At 41.1% G+C, this 15,291-nt stretch overlaps 1 long non-coding RNA gene across 1 annotated transcript in view; it reads right to left on the bottom strand.

Moving 5' to 3' along the window:
* LOC142924013 (uncharacterized) overlaps positions 1 to 13,659 on the bottom strand; it is a 31,662-nt gene extending 18,003 nt beyond the window's left edge. The window contains exon 1 of the long non-coding RNA XR_012941144.1: positions 12,631 to 13,659. This is a non-coding gene — a long non-coding RNA (uncharacterized LOC142924013). The remainder of the gene's footprint in view (positions 1 to 12,630) is intronic.
* Between the last annotated feature and the right edge of the window lie 1,632 nt (positions 13,660 to 15,291).

Genomic DNA, 15,291 nt, shown 5'->3' with positions numbered 1-15,291 from the left:
ATTAACTAGGCCTGGGCCATGTCTTGAGGAAGATCTCATCAGCCTTTCAAGAGCTTCCTCGTGGCGGCATGAGCCGGCAGTTGCAGGACTGCACCTTTACCTTTGCAACATTTATGAACAGCTCAAACCACGATAATATGACAGATAATTAATCCCCAAATTACATTTAACAAAATTACTTATAGATTAAGGGGACATATAATCTGCGATTTATGGATCTCAGTAAAAATTGTTACGTTATTAAACACCTTCTATGAGTAAACTAATTTAAAGTTCATACATTTAGGCCCACTAATCTGGTACTAGGCGAAGCCTGCGGCAAGATAATTGATCCTCAATTTTGTTTTAGAAATACTTATAGATTAAGAAGTGACTGATAATTTCCCATCGAAGGACCTCTGTAAAATAGTAAAGTTATTAAATACCTTAGATGGGTAACCAAATTAAAGTTTAAACCGTTAGGCCTAATGCTTGAGGCCTACTAACCTGTTTATAGGCAAAGCCTGAATCCTCAATTACGTTTAATTTACTTATTAAGAATGTTCCATAAGAACATTTATTGATTACCGGAGTGTTGATGATGGGTGATGGTGTTGGTGATGAATGGTAATCATGATGGGTGGTGAAGATGGATTATGATGATGATGATGGGTGGACGTGCACGCAGGAGAACGCAAACCTGCCTGTCCAAACTAGTGTAGTGCTGCACCCGGTGGAAAATCTGTCCAACTTTTGATAAACAAGATCGAATAAATCACAGACTTACATAAAGCATGTACTGTATAGGGACTCCTCTACTTACGAACAAGTTTATGTTCCAGAGGTCTGTTCGTAAGTCGAACTTTACCCCTGTCGATTCCAAACATGCTCTACGGCATGTATACTAAATACGGGAAATGAATTTAAAAGTTTTATCTCCTGTAGATGTAGATGACAATGGTACTTCATGTTCTGCAGATGTAGATACCACCACCGCCATCTATTGCACAGTGGTTAATCTTACGATTCTTGATCTGAACTGGACATATGGACATGTTTGTTCGTATCTCTGAAAGTTCGTAAGTCGAATGTTCTTATGTAGAGGAGTCCCTGTTTAGCATCACACACGTCACCAACAGAGTGTGTGGCATACCAAAGAAGACTTCAACATCACCTTATGTAGCCAAGAACATTATATATATTTGACCAGAGGGAAGCGCACACACCTTAATATTCTGACAGAGAAAGCTGGAGAACAGCAAGCGAACGGCACGACTTAAGCTGCACTCCTGAAGGCAGTACCGCGATATTGAGCCTCCCCTTGAAAACAACACCACTAAGAAAGCATCCGAGCCTATGAACATACTGGCAAAGAACAATCAGCAATAAAAGGTGAGAAAATCCATGTGGTAACTTCTTTACCCCCCCTCCTCTCTCTATTTAAGACCTCGACACAGAGGCATTGGGTCTCTGTGTGTCTATGTTGTGTCTCTCTCTCTGTGTGTCCGTGTTGTGTGTCTCTCTCTGTGTGGCTATGTTGTGTCTCTCTCTCTGTGTGTCTTTGTGTTGTCTCTCTCTGCTTGCGTGTCTGTCTGTGTGTCTCCGTGTCTGTGCTTTGTCTCTCTCTCAAAATTAGTTCTGCCTGATGACGGTTGCTTGTGTTGCAATCGAAACGTCGTATTCTATTATTTAATCTATTTCCTTTCTACGTGACTTTACCGAAAGAACCAAAGAATAATTCCTGCAGTCACGAAAGCTTCAAATCAAGTTTGATCTTCCCTTTACATGAGTACTGTGAAGGTGTGCCACGTGGTGAGATGTTAACTACCTCGTCAGGTATACAGGAGGTCGTGGGTTCGATCCCGACTCTGATGCATGCTGTATATTTAGAATTTTCATGTTCTCCCCGTGGTCGCATGTATTTTTCTCTGGGTCCTCTGGATCCACATTAAGAAACCTGCAGTTAGACTATTTGGCTGTACATTTCTACGTGATAAGCCACTTCGTTGAGCTGTCATTTGTGGCCAGGTCGCTTCTAAAAAGAGCTATAGAGCTCAGTGGGCCTTACCTGGTAATAGTTGTCTTTAGAAGCTCACCCCCCTTTTCCTGATGACGACCACTTTTGTTGCGATCGAAACGTCGTAGTTTTTTTGTTTTTTTTTGTTATTTCATTGAACCTTTCTACATGACTACAGAAAGACCCAACGAATATAAATGCCTGCAGTCACGAAAGCTTTAAGTCAAGATTTTAAATAAAAAAAATCGCTTAGTTACGAATGTAACGCCATTCACTAATTGTTAACCATATTGTTATCAACAGTATGGCAAATAAAGTAGACATTCGTATTAAAGGAGCTAAGAATTTGAAAATGGCACATCATAAAATATACCTAGAAAACTGAAATGTGGGGAACACCACCATAAACAGTATCCATCCTATATTGAATCGGCAACATCTGTGTAATTGTATATAAAAAAAAATGTGAAAGAATGGATCAGCAATGCAACCTGGGATGTAATTTCCCAAAGGACAGAGGTATATCCAAGAATACCGAAATAAAAACATCTGTTTACAAGATTAAAGACAAAATGGTTAAATGTGTTGCTAAGAAAAACACAGTCATCTAAGTAACTAAATAAGCTGAGGATGTAGAGTAAGCTGCCAAAAACCCATGAGTCCCTGAGTCGAAAAACCAATTAACTTTCGTCACAATGCGAAGGATAAATAAAAAACACACAAATGAGCAGCATTCTTCTCACCCCAGATTGACAAAGGGAAATATGGGCTGAACATGCTGATGAAGTTTTAAACTGACAGCCATCACCTTACACATTGAACTTCGACAACGCTTGTCCAACGCACCTGATCGAAGTAAAATACACGTTTGTGATATCACTTCCCTTCTTAGAATAATCTGAAATTGTTGTTTTTAAATGTCAAATCTCAGCCTCATTATCTCTGATTATTCAAAAAATATATATTTTTAAGCAAATGGAATGTACTGTTTGCAATGGAGATGAATTAGATATTACATTTTTGCCTTTTCATTACAGAATGTCACATTTTCCCCTCAGCTTTTGTGATCATGACATTAAATAGACAGTGCCCATCTGTACATATGCAAATACCCTTGTGGCACATTTCCCAACTCACAACTTTTGGTGCCAGGAAAACCGATGTCGAAAGGAATGGCAGTCGGTTAGGCGATAAATATACCGGGTTTTTTCATGCAGAAATGGTGCACCACGTATCGTGTACCGGGTGATTTAAATGCGAGTGTGGCGTCTCTATCGGTCCCACTTTTAAATTGCAGTACTTAAGCGCGGCAAGGTGAAAGGAAACTTAAAATAGATTTGTTTTTTGCCGACGCAGGTTGTTCACATAAATATGTAATTTATATGCTGCATTGCCAATAAAATGATTGACTTAATCTAGCATTGGACAGCCAGCCACAGACAATGGGTTTTTATTCTTCTCAAAAACGTCCCTCCGCATACCCCCCCCCCGCCAGCCCACGCAGTTATAGGGCAATAACGGTGAATGTCGGTATACATTTTTTAATGCACTTTCGCTGGCACCTAAATGCAGAACTGTTAGCAAATACAGTTGCCTCTAAAACCACATTCCATGGCCTAGTTGAAATGCCAGCGCAGCCTGCGCACGTTTCTCTTCCTTTCTACCACACCCTCCCATTGATAATATGTCATCTGCTACCTTGTTTACACTCGGTGTAATGGTTTGCCTGAACCGTTCAACAGAATTTATTCTCCAACCTCTGTAATCACAAAGGGCAGCAGATTGAGGTTGGTGAGTTGAAGGGGATAGTGGGCGGGGGGGGAAGCATTTTCCTGTTTTGTTTTTTTACACGGAATTCATTGGAAGGAAAGCTACTTCTTGATGTGTTATACAACACCACTACAGAGACAGGAATCTGCCAAAGTTGTGTGAAGAGATTAATGGCAACACAAGTGTGATGTATTTGCACGATAACACAATACTTAACACTGCATTGAACTGCACTTCAGCTTGTAAAATAACAGAAATACTTAAATAAAATAAACATTATGACAATTAAAGTGAGAAATGAAATAAACAGCTGAATTGTAAAATCTCCTTGGCCTGGGAATGCAATTTTATTCGAACAATCGAATATGATTTCTAATGGGATCATAGAATTGTAAGAATCTTGGAATCAATTTTGGGGCCGGCCTACACGGAGCCACCCCGGTGTGGCATTCAGATGAAAATGCAGGGTCCATGCAGCCCTCCCAGCCTCGTGGAATCACCATCGAAACACAACGCCTCGGCATTGGCCACGGCAATTCTGGCCTTGGCTAGACAGTTTTATGCTCTGTACATGCTGGTCACACTTAGGCACAGGTAGAGGCTGTGCCTGAGCCGGCCTCCTTTAATCCACCCAGGCCCCATGAGCCCTCCTTCCTTGCCTATAGCTATGCCACATTTGGGGTGAAATTGGACACGAGGCATGACAATGTATTTCCAGATCGCTCTTGCAAAGAGGCAATGTTTCATTTGACTCAAAAGATTTAACACATCTCCTAGTTAAATAAAAGATACAATAATAACAACAAGCAATACATTTCAGTGGAAATTGTGGCTTCTCTGGAAATTATGGTCCACTCGAATTGGCCTGAATCACCAATTTTTCCAGCTGAAATCAGAAATTCTAAGCTAAGTCAAACATAGCCAAAGGCCAAGCTGAGCTGGGTTCAGAATACAATCATAATATAATGCCCTTCTACTGCACAGATTTTTCCATGTCATAATCCCTGTCACAATCTCATTCATATGAATGGAGATTTTAACATGGATGTAGCTCAGAGAGGCATTGTGATTACCACAGAAATTAACTAAAGTGGAATGGCAGAAATTACATTTGATTCCTGCAGCTTGAATCATTAAAAATAATAGAGTATACAAATCAAGCTGTGATTAGACAAGTATGTATCTATGTATTCAATTTATTGTTGACTTTTTCCAAAGAGCACATTCTAAAATGAATATATTTTATACGTACATATCACAGAAGACCACACATCACTCCAGACAAAACCACGATTTTCCGCATGCAACAAATATGTTCATATCAAGAAAGAAACGTGAGGCTGGACCGTCATTTCCTTAATGGAGTGTGCAAGTTTTGCACACTCTGCCATTTATGTGTGTGGTCATAAGAAGCCTTGGCAATGCATTTGCTCATGTAGCTGTGGGTTTGTGTGCATTTAGGTGCACTTCTTTTGCGTGAGAGCAATTCACAATTCGTATTTTTGGACGGATAATTTTTAATTTGTTTTATATTTTTTTGTTGTTTGTACAGCTATGACCACTTTAGTTTGTGCTGATTAGCTAGGGAGTATCATGGCACAAACAATGTGTTGTGCAGCTGTGCTCCAAAACAGATGCTGCACTTTTCCACAAAGTACAGAGGTAAAGGGACTAATTTCCTGGCCATGAATGATTGTAACACTGCTCCTACTCAGCAGCAACATCTCCAAGTTCACACAGCACAGCACATCACGCAACCCAAAGATGCAAGGAGATTGGACATTGGTGGACGATTTTGGCCAGGCATGCACTTGAAATTGGCTTTCCAAGGTCAGCACTGCCACGTGTTTCCTTAAAGAGGGTAATCGTGCAAGGGTCTACACAGGGCATTATTGGTGGAGCTCCGTTCGTTGTATTTTCCCCGCACCACCGATTAGCATGGTTGGCTCTGTGCAGTATGAAATGAGTTCAACATACAGTACATACATGCTTGTACAGGAAGTGGGTTTTGCAGCAGGAGGTCTGAAGAAATCGTCTCTGTTGCCACTTTAAGTAAAGGCCTGTTCAAGCAGGCCCTTGGCCTAGAATTAAAGCAAACGATGTTTTATCCCTAACCAGGCAGCTTAGTGAGGTCATAACATTCGGCGAAGTTTATACCTTTTCTCTATACCCCATGGGTACACTTCACAGTAGTTGGCCTCGCAAGGTTAAGGAGATTATTTTGAGATGTATTGATGACCTCTTCTGACTAACATTGATTCAATATGGATTTTCTTCACTGTTCAATTTACATGTGATGGGCAGCTTTGCTGCTAACTAACCCAAAAACCTTTATTATGAATAATATTGGTCGCGAAAGCCTACGTGTCAAACGGACTTGACCAGCTTATACAGTTCATTTCCCTCCACGCTTTCTGCACAGAAATAGTTTGCATAACCCTTCGACTTATGTGACCCAGACACCTTAAAGTGTTCTCCCGAATTCATCTTGATTCGTATTTGGTTTATTTTAGGTGAGACCGTGTAGGTATCATGCCAATTTTAACTACAACCCTCCACCACATGACAGAGACAATATAGTCAAGTTATGACATGGGTGAATATGCAAATTGATTTGGCTTATAAGTTAATCCGGAATTTTGAAAGACAAGCATTTTATTTAACAAATTTACATATTATTTTCAATTTTACTTTTTTTTCATGTAAAACTATCATAATTTTGGTTTACTTTCAAGATTTCTGGTTTTGCTTATTAAAGGAAAGCTATTTGCATATGTATCCATGTGACAAGATGATCTTATGGGCTTTGTTGGGTGGTGGATGGTTAGAGTTTAAATTGAAGTGTTACCCACACGATGCCACCCAAAATAAACTAATTATGAATCATAATGTTGGTCATGAAAGCCAACGAATAAAAAGTATGTTTATTTAAATAGCTGAACATGGTTCAGTGTAGACAGCCCTGAGCTCACCTGGTTGACGTGCAGACACAACACAAGTCGGTGATAGTCGAAGGTCAATTTGTCCCACAAATGGGATGTTTGGGAATCTTCTAGAATACGGTTGCTGTTGTGATAGGTCAAAAATGGTATGAAGCAATCCCCCTGTTCATATTACTGCTACCATTACCCCACACTTGCCCCATCCCTCATAATTTCATCCAGCCACCTAACCCACCACCACCATGTGTACTTCACATTGCCTGCATATTTGTTGAGAACAGGATTATGTGCTTACCTGTACATTAGGCTATTGCTACTCTGAGCGAGGGAGAGATTAATTACACACAAGTGGGTGAGAGTAGTCTAAGATGTACAAGGCACTGACATAAATCTACACACAAGCTGCCATTTGTTAGGGGCATTGTCTGCTCTATTTGGGCCTCATTGCTCTGTGGAGATTGGAGGTTCTGGCCCCGCATACATGGATCATCCAGTTGTGGGACATGACATTTCACAATGAGCACAATTAGGATTGTTAAGCTTCAAAATTAATGACATGGGCTAATAGAGTCTGCCCAAACACCCTTATGATATGATTTAAGGGTTAATGTTAATAAGCAAAAGCCAACGGCTTCATTACTATGCTCGTAATATTATTAATGTTTCTACTTAATGATGTTGATTCAGGGAGGCAGATTCAATATTTGTTACTATTCATTCGCTTCACCATTACTGCGCCTAAGAAACATCGTTAAACTAGCAGATTTTTATTCAATGAAGCAACTTGTGGTAGACTCTAAGGGAGAGTGTATAGACGCGGGTGAGGAATTTGATTCAAGGCAAAAGAAGATGAGCAGAAGGGAAGTACAAGCGTGAGGGAGCAGTTTTGAGTTTGAACTCCCGCTCACCTCTGGTCATCATTCTGCCGTGACTCGCAGAGCGCATTCCACTGTGGTTCAGGTCGTTTGGAGGGTTACACCAAAGTGGACGTTGCTATCATGTAGTCGGAGGTAGGCGCGTAGAACATCAGAGGTTCATTTTCACCCACAAGTCACTTCCTCCAGTGGAGTTGAGCCAATTCTGCCATAGCTCAAAGCATCCCCCTTGCTAATGGGCACGTGTTTTTACCGGCAGCTCCATGCTATCGCTGGAGGAGTGATTCTGCACAGTTCACGGAAACACTTGGGTTGTTAAAACAGATTTTTTTTGGCATTACCGGTAACCGAATGAAAATGAATCAGCAATATTGCCATTGATGGGGCTAACACTTAGTTTTCCTCACACCAATATTGTATACGAATAAACTCACATTCACCAGCCAGATGATGCCTCGTGAATGGTATGCAACTGAGCATTTGAAAGTTTCAATTTAAAATCCTGACTGAGAGTCAATTTACTCCATCATCCTTCTGAGGTTGATTAAACGATTGCGACATTGTGGTTAGACACCACCCGTTGTCCTGCGTATGGTACTGGCTGTTTCCTGCATAATGCGGATGGTACAATGGTGGCTCAGGGATGCAAACCGAGGGGGAGCACTGCTTTAACGCTTGAGCATGCTGTGCCCCGAGTCATCCAAGAGGACATAAATCCATGACATTCTAGGTCAAGATCTATCTTGATATCCACCCAGTTTCTCGGTCTCCTTCATCAGGTTTTACCAATTTCTTCATCATCCTCCTGACCCCTGCTCCATTTGGCCTTTTTGGCTTCCCATATCATCCAGGCAATGCTCACTTATCATCCAAAAACTGTTCCAATTAGATCTCGTAACCCCTCATCCATTCTGCACATTCCTAATCAGGTTATCAAATCCGTCATCCAGTCTCCAGGCGCTGACGTAGCCTCAGATACTCCATCCAGTATGCACTAGTTACCGTGACTCCTTATTCAGTATTCAGACTCCTTCCAAATAATAGCCAACTCCTACCCCCCCCCCCCACCCCCTCATGTTTCCAAGGACAGCTTCGTATTGAACTGCGTGTTCTCAAATGACAATGCAGCTGCACCCATTTGAATCTCTGTTGCGTTCACAAGTGATTTTACCATTCATAACCACACCTCTTGTGTGTCCTAATTCGTGCCATTATGCTGCTGAATGTTAAGCTACTATACATCTATTCAGAATGAGCTCGTGTGTATAACGCAAAATGCGAGCTAGAGCATCATGATAAATTCGGAGGTTTCAATGCTGATACCTACGATTTAGACATTTGAAGACTAAGGCACTCTGGGCATCACGGTGGCGAGGTGTTAACTACCTCGCCTGGTATACAGGAGTTCGTGGGTTTGATCCCGACCCTGACGCCCAGCATTGTCGCGTGGATTTTTCTCCGGCCCCTCTCGTTTTCTCCTCCATATTTATAAACGTATGTTTGGAGTATTTGGCTGCAATACATTTCCACATTATATACGTCTGTATGTTGAACATCTTCCAGACCATACGTAGCCAACTGTGCTAATCATGGGTTGAGCTATCCTTTGTGGCCAGGTCGCTTCTGAAAAAGAGCTGTATAGCTCACTGGGCCCTACCTGATAGATTAAAAAAATTAATTAAAAAAATTAGAACGCGTAGAGTTCACCATTAATGTTCGTGCTTTGTACCAGACACTCGTTTAATAGACTAAGAAAAAAATATTTAAAATATATATTAGACACAACACAGTACAATCAGTTTTCAGGTGTATATTAACTTAATGCAATTATTTTCTGACATTAACTCATTCTCAGATAAATTTCACCAATTGTGTTGCATATATATGTTTTAAATATATATGCAACACAATACAGTACAACCAGTTTTCAAATATGATTAACTTAATGCAATGGTTTCATGACATTAACCCCATTCTCAGATATATATTTCACCAAATGTACTGCATATATTTACAGGCATGGACAAGAGCTCATCGCAGACACATCTCAACACGCCCACTGCCTTCCTGCTGCTAGATCCCAGTTGCTGCAAAGTGGACTCCGTGTTTACCCTTGTGTATACTAAATGCAATTTTATTTGCGTAACTTTTTTTCTACAAAGTGTAATGACAGCTGCATGTCTGTGTGAACATGACTCTAATAAACAATTTTATCGGAACTTGAATACAGACAAAACCAGTTAATTAAAAAGTAACTGCATTACACCAGCATGAATCAACAAAAACAGTTGGTCACTATTTAAATATATATTATATACAGCAAACGTAATGGTAATTTATACGATTTTGCTATGTTCATGCCTAGGCAAGAATGTCTTCAAGGTTGAATACTGAATTTACAAAATAATACAGGTAATGCAATTTTTTGTGAAATTGTGTAAATATCTATGATCTAAAACCCGCAGTGATTTGAACAACTGCATTTTACACGTTTTAAAGAGATTTAAAGTTCAAACCACATGCAAACATACAATAAACAACACACAGTGTACAAGGTAGCCACATACGGCTCTTGGTGAATGGAGTAATGGCTTGACTAGGACATTGATTCGGTTCATAACCTCAAGTGATCCACACGACTGCAGGTAGTCTGACACCAAAGGCAGATATTGCAGCTATTGCTGTCAGTGTGTATTTAAAAAGCAATGGATAACAATGAAACATTCTTGGACAGTTTTTGTTGCGCTTCGCTTAAAATTCTACTCACTGCCTCTCGAGTTCCGTTATATGGATATGCGCATCAGCCGAAATGACACCAACCAGGCTGCATGCCCAGCCTCTTTGCTGCCTCTCTGCACGAATGGTTTCTTATTGTACACACATTGTATAGTCGTAGAAAATTATAGAGCTACTTTCTTATCGGCGACATGACACATCGTGGTGGTGTCAACCTTTTAAAATGCCAGTCAATGTTAACAACTGGCTAGTTTTCAACAGTCAATACCGTTTATAATAATAACAAAAAACGGGAACAGCTCACTGTTGTCTCTTGGGGTTTTGACATTCCTGCTCTTTCCTGAATCCCATTATGGGAGGGGATGTTTTTATTTCAAAAGGTGTACTGCCATGAAGGCGAGCTAAGCATCTGCCCCTGGTAGACATCCACAACACGTGCACACGAGCCCATCCCTGTGATACATACAGATCACAGGCATAATGCAGTTGTGGGATAGCAGATGAATGGAGTACATTGTGTACATGTAAAAATGTTTTACAAATCCACCGCGACTAACCACGCCGTGTTGTTTGTGGGGGGGCTATTTAGCCATACTTCACCGTGCTGGTCGGTGGGCAGTTGATGAAGGCGGGGGAGCACATATGTTGAGAGCTTGCATTAGATCAATCAAAGTGAAAAAAATACCCCTTCAATAATAACAATTAGAATATATTTTAAAAAGTACCATAAAATATATATTTGACGATATCCGTTTAAACGAATGGTCGTCAGTCCTTAATTTAAATTTAATATAATTTGCCTAGTCTGCTTTCAAAATACAATGTTGGGATATTTTTTTTTCATAACCCAAAATGAAGATTAACCCCTGGTTCATTTCTAAACTAAGTAAACTCATCCAGCTAATACATAAAGTATGGGCTATAGCAATTAAATAAAAACTCATGAAGCTAGCCTACATTTCACAATCCTCCATAATAAATGTACTGCTCAAATTAAAAAAATCTGATTTCTTAAAAAAAAATAGATAGCTCCAAAGACAATCCCCCAAAAAGTTTGTCTGCCATGAAATTACTTTAGAACACCCCTACTCAACACTTATCTATTCCTTGTCTATAATTGGCAGAAACAATTCTGGAGAAAAAAAATATTCTTAACGCTATACTCATTGTTTTTTTCGGTAAAGTCACGTATGTAGAAAATTATATTAAAATAATAATAAATCACGACGTTTCGAATGCAACACGTTATTTTTCTTAGGCTTGTTGAATTCTCGTCTCTCATCTTCTTGTTGTATTTGCCTCCGTACAGTTTATCGTTTTTTTAATGTGCTATGTAAGTGATGTCCCCCTATGTGCTCCCTCACTATTTGTTTAACACCTGATGATGGTCGCTTGTGTTACGTTCGAAACGTCCTGATTCATTATTATTTTAATATAATTTTCTACATACGTGACTTTAACGAAAAAAACAAAGAGTATAGTAATTTATGCAGTCACGAAAGCTTCAATTCTATATTATTCTTAACGCTGTTAACAACATTCAGTGCTGTCATCAATGTGTAAACTGTCCTCCCACAAATTTTGATTTAAAGCTTTCGTGACTGCAGTAATTCATATTCTTAGTTTTTTCGGTAAAGTCACGTTGAAGAGAAACAACAAAATAACAAAATATATATATAAAACAATAAAAAATTCTCACGACGTTTCGACCATAACTCAAACGGTCATCATCAGGTGTGTTACCAACAACACACCTGATGATGACCGTTTGAGTTATGGTCGAAACGTCGTGAGAATTTTTATTGTTTTATATATATTTTGTTGTTTCTCTTCAACGTGACTTTACCGAAAAAACCAAGAATATGTCCTCCCACATCCAACCCTAATTATTCCATCACTCTGTTTTGCTTAAGTCCGGACTTCGAGAAAAAAACAGTTATCAGAAAACATAGCCCCCTACAATACTGCCAGACTAGAAAGCATTGCTCAAATATGTATAATCATACTCTCTCAACACTGTACACCAATATTTCTTTTGTCAATATAATCCAACTAAATACCCGTTGAATAGAAATTGGCATATGTCGCACCATTATATAAAGGTGAGGATTCAAGTAACCCACTCAATAACTGGACAATCGTTATTCTCTTCTGTATTTAGCTTATACATTCACACAAAAAACGGCTTTAGAAACAGTCGATCAACTATCTAAAATGTTATTGAAAATTAACAAAGCATTAACCTGACTTTAGACCTAAGCATAGCACCATAATTGCTTCACGAACAGTTTAAGACAACATATTTAGATACCTTGACGATAGGAATATCCGCGTGTTGGTCTTCATAGACTTGGCAAAGGCATTGAATACCATTGATCATCATTTTCTCCGATCCAGGTGACTCGATTCCGGCCTCAGTGAAACAGCAACAGATTGATTAGTAAATTACTGAGACAGTAGAAGACAATGCCTACAATTGGGCAGTGTTTCATCTGACTTCACTCCAATCGTCATAGATGTTACCCCGGATTCTGTGCCCATTCCTATTCTATTGTCAATCTATATAAATCATTGAGCATCAAATCTATCTGAATCTAGATTTGAAGTTTTCGTGACTGCAGGGATCCACACTCTTCGGTTCTTTTGGTAAAGTCACGTGGGTATAAAACAAAATAAATTAAATCACGACGTTCCAGGCGCAACACAAGTGCCTGTCATCAGGTGGAAACAACCACAGCAATAAACAATTGCTGAAGTGGGCAAAGGAAGGCTGCGTGTGACACGAGGCTATATACAGTATAAGAAAGAGAGAGTAGAAGGGAGGAGCCAGGGAGGAGAGACAGAGAGGATGTGGGGTAGGGGGAGTGGCGAAGTGCAGGATACACATCGAGTACAACACAATGCCGGGGCTAGGAAGTGCTCGGTACCAACAGGAGCCCGAGGACGACAAAATGCCGGGTGGTAGGAGTCTGAAGAAACTGGAGGTGCGGATTCGAAGGGAAACTATATAGCAGTTAAGGTTTTACCTGGTCAATAACATCCTTCCAATGATTGCTCAATTTGTATACATCTTCTAAGGTTGAAGTTATGTCTATGTTTATATATCTGGATGGTTTCATGAACAAACCTTTGATCGTAGCCCGAAGGTTTCCAGAGCACCTTGGTCTCGGAAAAAAAACAATATCCTGAGGGCCCACAGCGTTATAGCAATGGTCAGCCACGGCGGAGGTATTAGTCCTGCCGTGTTTCAGATCTGCCTTGTGCTCGCGAACACGGTCCGACACATGCCGTTTCGTTTCCTCAATGTAACAATCACCACAGGAGCAACTTAGTTTGTAGACTCCCGGATATTGCATGTCACTCTTCCAGAACAAAAATAACTGTTTCACATGAGAAATGTAAAATATTGCCTAATATAAATCCGTAAAATAATACATCTTCCTGAGCCGACTTACACTGGAGATGATTTATTATTTGACGGATTTATATTAGGCAATATTTTACATTTCTCATGTGAAACAGTTATTTTTGTTCTGGAAGAGTGATAGGAGAGGTAGGAGCCCCGAGAAAGTGACAGGTGTGCACACGTGAGCCATGAATCAGGCCAAAAGTCTTAAATAAGTGTTCAAAGGTTATCAGATAGTTCAGGGCAGGCTCCAGGTGAAGTGGTGATCTGGTTACTGTGTTTTTTTAAATTTAAATCGGTGTGACTTCGTAAGGTGATAGCCGCCAATGTTCATTTTTAAAGGTAAAGTACTGGGCTCATTGGGTGTGATTGTATTTTATATTTCAGTGTTTAGGCAGAGGTAGAGTCAAAGGAAAAACGTTATTCACACGTTATTACAGAGTCCTTGAGGCAGAGAGAGAGATAGAGTTCTAGAGCCGAGTTTTCAGGTAGGAGGTGTATAAACAGGTTTAGTCAGGCAAGAGTCGTTGAGACAAGAAGTGTATTATAAACACAAAAGTTTTCAGGTAGTGGTATTTAGGCCATCGTGGTGTCTGGGTGTTGGTGGTCGTGCCCTGCCTCCGCCGTGCGCTTTCAAGGAGGGGAGAGTTCGCCGTTGATTAACCTTTCTGGCCTCCACATTTCTGCAATCTTGAAATCCGTGGGTGTTCGACGTCTACAGTACCGCCGAATACAGAGTCTCTCAGGCATTCACCCTGCTGCAAACGAGTGACAGGCTTGTGTTTTTACTGCATCAGAGCCCAGGGGTCTGAGGCTGCAAGTCGCTCCTGGGTCTATCTCAGGGGTCTGAGGCTACAAGTCGCTCCTGGGTCTATCTCAGGAGTCTGAGGCTGTAAGTCGCTCCTGGGTCTATCTCAGGGGTCTGAGGCTGCAAGTCGCTCCTGGGTCTATCTCAGGAGTCTGAGGCTGTAAGTCGCTCCTGGGTCTATCTCAGGGGTCTGAGGTTGCAAGTTGCTCCTGGGTCTATCTCAGGGGTCTGAGGCTGAAAGTCACTTCTGAGTCTATCTCAGGGGTCTGAGGCTGCAAGTTGCTCCTGGGTCTATCTCAGGGGTCTGAGGTTGCAAGTCACTTCTGAGTTTATCTCAGGAATCTGAGGCTGTGTGGGGGCCGACGTCCGCTTCCCCGCTCCCCGTGAGCGGGCGGGGCGTGACATCCACCCCCTCCGCTCCCCCCTCCTCCTCTTCGGCCGCCTCTCGCTGGGCCCCCGGGTGATCGCCCCCCTTGCGCTAGCGCCCTCTCTGAGGGACATATCTGAACGGCTGGCTTACCACCGCCGAGGTTATCCCGCACCCGCCGAGCGCTAATCAACCGAAACGGCAGCGGTAGGAATATGCACACCCCCCCCCCCTCCGTGGATAAGCCTTAATCCGCTATGCAAACAGAGGCTAATGCTAGTGGAAAGTGAACGGCAGAGATGGGACAATGGGGTACACCTCACCATTAACGCTACTTTTTACCGTGTAAACGCACTGCGTAAAGCGCATTGTGTAAACACGCACGCGAACG

This window comes from Petromyzon marinus, chromosome 7 (assembly GCF_048934315.1).
Source record: "Petromyzon marinus isolate PM22_M1 ecotype Great Lakes invasive population chromosome 7, UKy_Petmar_22M1.pri1.0, whole genome shotgun sequence".
Lineage (NCBI taxonomy): Eukaryota > Metazoa > Chordata > Hyperoartia > Petromyzontiformes > Petromyzontidae > Petromyzon > Petromyzon marinus.
This window is presented reverse-complemented; position numbering and strand designations above follow the sequence as displayed.